We start from the raw sequence: 9303 nt of genomic DNA, 5'->3' as shown, positions 1-9303 counted from the left end.
GAAGAAGCCTCCCTCCCCCCGAGAAGTACCTCTTTTTGGTCTTCTGTGGCAGAGGCCTCCCTCTCCTCCAGAAGGGCCTCTTTTTGGTTCTCTGGCAGCAACTCCTGCAGAAACTTCCCTCCACCCCAGAAGTCCCTCTGGAGGAGAGGGAGGCTTCCTCGGAGGTTTCTGCCACAGACGACCACAAAGAGGGACTTCTGGTGGGGAGGGAGGCTTCTTCAAAGGTTTCTGCTACAGAAGACCAAAAAAAGGCACTTCTGGAGGAGAGGGAGGCTTCTGCCACAGAGGACCAAAAAGAGGGACTTCTGGGGGGAGGGAGGTTTCTCCATTCGCTGCCACAGAGAACCTCTGTGGCAGATGCCTCCCTCTCCTCCAGAAGTGCCTTTGGTCCTCTGTGGCAGCAAGTCCTGGAGAAACCTCCCTCCCCCCAGAAGTCCCTTTTTTTGGTCTTCTGTAGCAGAAATCATTGAAAAAGCCTGCCTCCCCACCAGAAGTCCCCCTTTTTGGTTGTCTGTGGCAGAAACCTCAGAAGAAGCCTCCCTCCCCCCCAGAAGTCCCTTTTTTTAGTCTTCTGTAGCAGAAACCTTTGAAGAAGCCTCCCTTCCCCTTTAGAAGTACCTCTTTTTGGTCTTCTGTGGCAGAGGCCTCCCTCTTCTCCAGAAGGGCCTCTTTTTGGTTCTCTGTGGCAGCAACTCCTGCAGAAACTTCCCTCCACCCCAGAAGTCCCTTTTTTTGTCTTCTGTAGCAGAAACCTTTGAAGAAGCCTCCCTTCCCCTTTAGAAGTACCTCTTTTTGGTCTTCTGTGGCAGAGGCCTCCCTCTTCTCCAGAAGGGCCTCTTTTTGGTTCTCTGTGGCAGAGGCCTCCCTCTTTTCCAGAAGGGCCTCTTTTTGGTTCTCTGTGGCAGCAACTCCTGCAGAAACTTCCCTCCACCCCCAAAGGTCCCTCTTTTTGGTCTTTTGTGGCAGAAGCCTCCCTCTCTTAGAAGGGCCTCTTTTTGGTCCTCTGTGGCAGCAACTCCTGGAGAAACTTCCCTCCCCCCTAGAAGTCCATTTTTTTAGTCTTCTGTAGCAGAAACCTTTGAAGAAGCCTCCCTCCCCCCCAGAAGTACCTTTTTTTGGTCTTCTGTGGCAGAAGCCTCCATCTCCTCCAGAAGGGCCTCTTTTTGGTTCTCTGGCAGCAACTCCTGCAGAAACTTTCCTCCACCCCAGAAGTCCCTCTGGTGGGGAGGGAGGCTTCTTCAAAGGTTTCTGCTACAGAGGACCAAAAAGAGGCACCTCTGGAGGAGAGGGAGGCTTCTTCGGAGGTTTCTGCCACAGACGACCAAAAAAAAGGAACTTCTGGAGGAGAGGGAGGCTTCTGCCACAGAGGACCAAAAAGAGGGACTTCTGGGGGGAGGGAGGTTTCTCCAGTTGCTGCCACAGAGGAAAGGCCTCCCTCTCCTCCAGAAGGGCCTCTTTTTGGTTCTCTGTGGCAGCAACTCCTGGAGAAACTTCCCTCCACCGCAGAAGTCCCTCTTTTTGGTCCTCTGTGAGACACCTGGGCTTGCTTCTGGGAAAAATTAGATCAAGTCATGGTGGGATGGGTGAGAAGCTGACATGCAGAGTAGCATCCAAGTTGCTTTCAGTTTGTTCCTTGCCTTTGATTTTCCATTGTGACACTTTGTGTCACAATTGGCAGCCAGTATCAAGAATGAAGTAAGGTCAGGCTGCTGTTTGCTGATAGTTCTATCGGTTCATTTTCCAACACAGTGGATACAGCCATGTCTTCTGAAGCAGAATCCACAGAGAAAGCTAGCTGGCTAACAGTGGCAAAACAAGTTTGCCTCTACCTAATGATGTGTCGTGATTGGCATTGTGATATTAAAATGTAACTGGTTGTTTGAATTATGCATTTTAATTTGATGTTTTTATTTATTTAGATATAAAAATGACTAGCTTTGTAAACTTTGTAAATTATTAGAAAAAAATAATTTTAACCATTTGGTAGTACCACTGCCTCCGTGGCCCACAAAATGACGCTCTGAGGCCCACCTGTGGGAGGAGAATTCCATTGATTTTCAACATCAGCGTGTGTTTCCAGGTGTTATTTGTGTAAAAAGTAGTATAAAGCCTTTTGTGTCTCCAGAGGAGCCATGTGAATTGTGATAAATTGTCTTAAGTGATGTCACTTGAATCAGCATGGGTTGGGACTGAAGAGTACAAGTCTGAAAAATAAAAAAATCTGGGGGTGTGGAGTTAGAAAGCAGTGAGTTTATCAGACTGTAACTCCTCATCTCTGCTGGAGGCAGCATCTCCAGGCTGCATTAGCTGCTACTAGCATAATACACACATCTCCGACTAAACTGTAAGAGGTTGAGTTGTAGGTAACGTAGGCGCCAGGTTTGACAAGGAAGCATGGAAAATGGACAATTTCTCAGGTTCTGCAGCATCAATTTAATTCATTTTTTTGTGTAAAAATGTCCATCATGAATCCAATGATGGAAAGCAATGCTAAAGCTATGGAGGGCTATTATTTTACATGTCATGGATGGCTGTAGTCTATTTCTATCAAACCACAGTCTCAGTGCTCAGAAATAAAAGTGATCGGTGGCTCCATATTGTTTTGTTTTTCTGACTGCTTTTCATTTGAGTTGAATAGCACAGGGTAACACTGCCTTTCTCTATCGTGTCAACATTAAAACTATCAAACAATTCCAATAAAACTTCCAATGAAACCTAAAATTTGATTGGATTTGTTGATCAACAAAACTGATTGGTAGTTCTGTGTTTACGTTTAGTGTGCGTGCTTCGTGTTATGATTGATTGATTGATCTGAACGGTGTGACAGCGAAGTGTAGTTGTGTGCAGCATTCTGGGTTCAAGAAAGAGTGTGAAATCACCACTCGACTCAAGTCCACATTTCTGTTAAATTATACTGTGGGGCAGAATTACTGAACTTAGATCATTGTCAGGGCTGCAAAACGTTGCATTGTTTGATTGATGAACAAGATTTTGCAAGGCTAAATGATATTTCCATGGTATCCATGTGTGCACATTGTGATGGGAAACACCTGCAGTTAGTGCATGGTCACTACAACTTAAAATCTTTTAAATATTTTTAAATATTTAAAAAGAAAAATCTTTTTCACTAAGTTGAGTCAGTTTCTCATGTATTTTTATAGCCTACTGTCTCTGTGTTCAATGTTGATACAGAAAATGGTGTCAGACTCTGGAAGTACAACAAAGGGTGGAGTGATGATTAAGCATGTGGTTTCTTTTCCAGTTTTGACTAGTTTGGCATCAAGATTTGTAATTTATTCATTATTTCATCTTCTTCTTCCAGTTTATGTCATTTTACTATAACAGATCTATGATTGTTGTCACACAGAGCTACTTATTTCCAAAAAAACAAATCCAACTTTTGGAAAATGTTATGGGGTCAGAAAGTTTACCTCTTGTTCTATTTTTTTCTTAAAGTAAGTGAATCTCACGAAAGACCAAAGCCAATAATGTGTTAGTCTGTTTCTCAATACTTTCTTACTTCCCTACTCTGTCTGTGGCTTTAAGTCCCAAACCCAGTGGTTCCAACTGAAGATGTAAATCTTGAAAAAAACACAGAGGAATAAGATATATCGGGGTTTGGATACAAACACAATGTAGATCAATTCATTGTTGGTTTGCACATGAGATTGTTGATATTGAGAAACATGATCTACAGGAGTCTACAATAAGGGTACACAAACAAATTTCCAACACACCACATATCCAGTAAGGATGCGTTACATGATGATATTTAAGTTCCAAAAACTCCAGGACTCTGTACATGGACGACATGTCTGTATTAATGGGTGAAGTGACTCCTTCACTGTGTAACCTAGACCTTAAACCTGGGCAACCTTGTTGTATTGATTCATTGGGACCATGTTAAACATAAATGTTACCATTTGATGTACTTCACCAGAGTTAGCTCATAGCTAATTTTCACCTGCAGTCCCCTAAGCAGGTCACAATTAAAACATATAACAGCACAATAACAAACAGTGCAAAGCAAAAAACACACAAGATATGTAATACAAAATACAAAGCTACACATAATAGCATATCATATACACTCACAATGTCAACTAGAAATGACTAATGTAAGCTTTTCAAATTAAAAGCAAGATTATTTGCGTCCATGAGAAGACCATGAGATGAAATTTAGATTCAGTGGTTACAGAGCTGAATAGTTTTTAGCAGATTTTTTGATTTGGTTTTGAACATACTGATGGAACTGCAGCTCTTCATATCATCAGGTAGGACATTCCACTGAGTTGTGGCTTTCACAGAGAAAGCTGACTGCCCCAATGCAGTGTGATAAAATGGTACGGTACAATCTTGTATAGAGGATATTCTGGAGGATCTAATAGAACTTTCTGAGCGAGTATACACAAAGTCACATAGTGGAGGAGAGGCCAAACCATTTTAAATTTTATAAACTGGGCACAAATTTGAGAATAATCTAAAATTCTCAAAGCTCAGTAAGTTGTATTTCTCCAGTACCTACAGTGAATGTGGAAATGCATTGGTTTTCTGTCCAGAGTTTTTTGATTGTGATGCCCAGGTGGAGATACTGTTGTAAGTGTTCATTAGTGAGTTCCTTACTGTATTCATTGTTGAAAATGTCACTGATTGTACAATTATTCTGCTGGAGGCTTGATATGACGACTTCAGCTGGTTCCGTTTTGTGGTTCTCCCACTTTCGTCCTAGGTATATATGCTAACATTTGCTAATCAGAGCTTGAGATAGACAACATATGATGAACATGAACAAATATTAAAAGAAACATTCAAAACTTGTATATAACTAAATGCAAACACCTGAGGAGGTTGGAGAGGTGGAGAGCAGGCAGTGGTATAGCAGCACGGATGCAGAGCTCAGCATTTGTATGCAGAATGAGCACCAAATGTTTATATGGACCACTGGAGGCTGGAGGCTAGCAGTGCCAAGCTTCATGGGCTGCTCCTAGCATAACACACTCCAATCTGTACAGTTTAGTGAATTGGGTTATTTGCATTGAGGGTAATGTAGGCCGCAGGTTTTGACAAGTAAGAATTTGTGGAATCATAAAGTCAATGTCCGTCATGAGTCCCACAATGTTACATCAGTGGAGTACTCTTTTAAGATTTATATTATATATATATATATATATATATATATATATATATATATATATATATATACATACATATACATATACATATATATATTTATAAAACATTATGTTTTCAAAAATGACATTTGTGAAAAACCTCCCAAAACACACAGCACACACAGCACACAATCATTCAAAACTGTAAGATATGTCATGGCAGAACACATTTAGGCCAGATACTGTGTGTTTCACCTTATCTTCACACTAGCTGGGAACTCCTCTCTGCAGGCTCATCATTGACACTGAACTCTTGTTAATGGTTCACATTGAAAAAAACAGCTGGGGGATTTTACCCAAATAAGACATCATTACGCCTGGTTAACATTTGGTTGCTGCTTCACCTGAGCATGACATACCTCCACCTGCCTGTCACTATGGAGTTATTACAATGTGGCCCATGTATTTTTATGAAAATCAGTACATTTTCTGTGTCTTATATAAATTAAGATACAAATGGATTTTGGTATTCATGTACAGTGATTCCTTCAGGTGCAGTGATTTGTATACAGTGTTAAACCAAAATCATGAAACAATCAAATGACTGCTTTTATCTGTAGTAAATAATATTGTGTTGTTGTGGCTCCATGAGACTCCAACTCTCTCCAGCTACACAGCTGTGGGACCTGCTACATGTTCCTGAGCGTCATCCAGGAACAACCACAACACAACAGCATACAGAGTCAACCACATGCAACACAATCATCTCACCCCTGCCTCCACAGATGTGTTCATGTCACAGGAGAAAGACTACAGATCCCAACCCTCTGCCAGAATACATTGCACACCTTATATCTCATTCAAAACTCGGTGGAAAATTTGATCACACATCAAGGACAGGACATACACTGCTAGCTCAACAAGGGCTAACAAATGGTCCTCAGCTTTTAATTTCTGCTCTAACTTGCCAAAAAAAACCTCTTTACTTAGTTTTTTTCCCTCTTGGCAGAAACACAAGCCTGAAGGGGAAACCTGACTGGATGAGGCCACACCATAAACAGGTGCAATCTCTTTTCTTTTTTTTTTCTTTTCTTTTAGCAGGAAAAAACAGCAGAGCAATGTAAAACTTTACCAGCTGTGGGCCTGACTCAGTTTAGAAATCGTTTTCCAGCAGCTTTCCTGCTGTGCCACAGTGAGGACAATTACAATAAAAATATTAAACAGTACAAGCAGATAATAAAAGTGAACAAGTTAGACAAAGAATATTCTTCATATATTGGCTAAAACATACTTATTTTTAAGAACGGATTCTCAATAAAAGAATACAACATTAAATGCAGAACAACAAGTGTAAACAAATTTGACATGTATATAAACAAGTTGATAGAATTCAGAGAGAACAATAAGGTCAACTATTGAGATGTTAGTGTTTACAATTTTGATTCAGAAGAAGGAAATATTTGTGTAAATGTTTAAATTGTAAAAAGGATCTATAATTTCAGATGTATGTACAGAAAAAATATCTTAAACCATAATTGTTAGTAAAAATGGGTATAGGGTTCAGTTCATTTGTAATAGCTCTAGTTATTCTTCCAAGTCTTATGGTGTCTTGGCAAAATAGAACAAAGTAAAGAAGGGAGGAGGTGATAGTATAGTTGATATTACAAAGTAATACCACTAAGTACTGTACAATTATAAAAAATTAACAATTTAGATTGCAAAAATACTTCACATTGATGTGTCCAAAGGAGAAAATTTAAGATAAATTTTATAAACTCTATTGAAGAGTCTCTGGATATGCTATTCAAATGTGAGGTGGGTGTCAAGATAAACACTATGGTATTTAAAATTCTGCACTGTAATAATTCGCTGGTTGGCCAGAGCTATGAGATGAGACCATAAACTGTAAAAAGAAAATATGGACGTAGCTACTGTGACGTCACCCATTGGTTTCTGAAGAGTGATTTTGAAGCTCAAAGTGGGTGGCTCTGGCTGTCGCCATCTTGACTTGACTCTGCCTAACTCCCAGCTGCCTAACTCCCACTAATCCAAAAAGGGCAAAGAGGTGGAGCTGAGGTGGCCGAATGAAGTCTGGTTGTCTCCAATGGCCTCAAGTAGCCATTGGAGGAACTGCAGTTTTTGGCACTTCAGCACCGGCTTCATTTGTTAGCCCTGGAGGTTGCCGCTTGGATGAGACAAAGGTTTCCTCGGGGAATGGAAATACATACTTTCAGTTGTTTTTTTTTTTACATTAATAATCAAGTGTTGTTTCTGAAACCAGTTACAAGGAATTACAAGGAATTAAAATCAGAAGAGAGTTTAGTGTTTATTATATCAGTGTTTGGGTCATTCACAGACAGTAGACAAGTCATTAATGTACAGGACCAAGAGTAATGGATCAAGAATACTACCCTGAGGTACCCCAATATCACAGATAGAGGGGAAGAAATTACTTGGCCAATTTCAACTACCTGAGCTCTGTCTGATAAATAGGAAGAGAAAATTTTCAAAACAAAAGGAGAAAAATTTAAAAAAGTTTAATTTACTGAGTAAATTTGATGGTTTACAGTGTTGAATGCTTTGTGCAGGTCAATAAATATTGCTCCAGTGACATCACCCTGGTTAAGGGAAGTGCGGATCTGCTCAGTAAAAAATAATAAAGCTGATGTGGTTGATTGGTTAGAATGGAAACCACACTGGAACTCACTGAGAAATTATTTGTTTGAAGATATTCTGTCACTTGATTTGTGAGGGCTTTTTTGAATATCTTGACATAACTGGTAAAATGGAGATTGGTCTGTAATTTGAAACTATGGTTTGATCATCAGATTTGAAAACTGGAACAGTTCGAGAAAATTTCCAATAAAATGGAAAAGCTGATAACCTAATCCAGAGATTGATAAAATGAAGAAAAAGAGGAAACTATCTGCATTTGTCTTGATAAACTGCATATTAAGTCCATAAATATCTGTAGAATGAGAATTATTACGTGAATTCAAAATTGTTATTACCTCATTTTGCATAAGCTCAGTGAAAGCGAACAGATGAAGTAGGATATGGGAACAGGAGAAATTATACTAGTATGAAAGGCATTAGCCAAATCTTTAACTGAAGAAATAAAATAATCATTAAAAATAAATGCTATTTTCTCAACTTCACTAACAAAAACATTATAGTGAGAAATTTGGATGTCAGAGTTTCTCTCATCTGTTTTTCCCCCAGTAATAGTTCTTAACACTTACCATAAACTTGCCAAAATTTGAAGTAGATTGAAGTATTTGGTTACAATAATGCCTTTCGCCTTTCGCAGAGTTGCCACACATTTAGTGTAACACTTGAAGTTTTCTCTATTATTGTGGATCTTAAGGACTGATATTTTTTAAATGAGAGTGATTTCAGTTTTAGCAATTTTATTCTCAGTGTTTATCAGTGGCAGCATAGTCTGGCGAGATTGAAATCTGTGCTCCTTAATATAGCTGTTGTATATTGACTCAATTTTATGATTGACATTACCCAGTATCTGCTCTGGGTTATCTAGTGATAATTCATGACTCAAGTCAATTCACCGTATGAAATTCATGCAATTTAGATTTCTGAATTTTTCGAGTTTCTTGTAAGTTGTATCTTTTAGGGGTCTTTATTATTTTCCTGATAGCAAATGCAAGAGAATGGTCAGATAATGCTGTATGGATGACACCACACAATCCGTATTTTGTAGATTGATTTGTGAATATAAGACCCAAAACTGAGCATCTTGTATTTATTTTTCTAGTTGGGTCTGTCATTAATTGATAAATACCCAGTTTTGTGGCACAGACTTTTAAAGGTCTGAAGGACTTGTTCCGGTCACAATTCAAGTCACCCAGTGTAATAAATTCCTTAGTTTGTACAGATTTACTAACATGACTAAGCTGTGAGAAATATACAGTAGCACTGAATTCACATGTGGAGGTTTGTAAGTGACAATAACTGTGATTGCATGTTGATTTGTAAAGTTTACAACTAGTAATAGGGACTCAGACAAGGTTTCAGTTTCACAAAGTCTGGGACAGACTTTGGGACACATATATGGCAACTCTACCGCCAGGCTTATCTGTGCAATATTTATGATAGAGGTGATAATTCTCAATATAAAGAAAACTATCTGGGATACTGGAGGTTAACTATGATTCAGAAATAGCCAATATATGTG

This window comes from Thunnus thynnus, chromosome 12 (assembly GCF_963924715.1).
Source record: "Thunnus thynnus chromosome 12, fThuThy2.1, whole genome shotgun sequence".
In the NCBI taxonomy this organism is placed as follows: domain Eukaryota; kingdom Metazoa; phylum Chordata; class Actinopteri; order Scombriformes; family Scombridae; genus Thunnus; species Thunnus thynnus.
The sequence above is the reverse complement of the archived record's forward strand: the minus strand, read 5'-3'. Positions refer to the sequence as shown.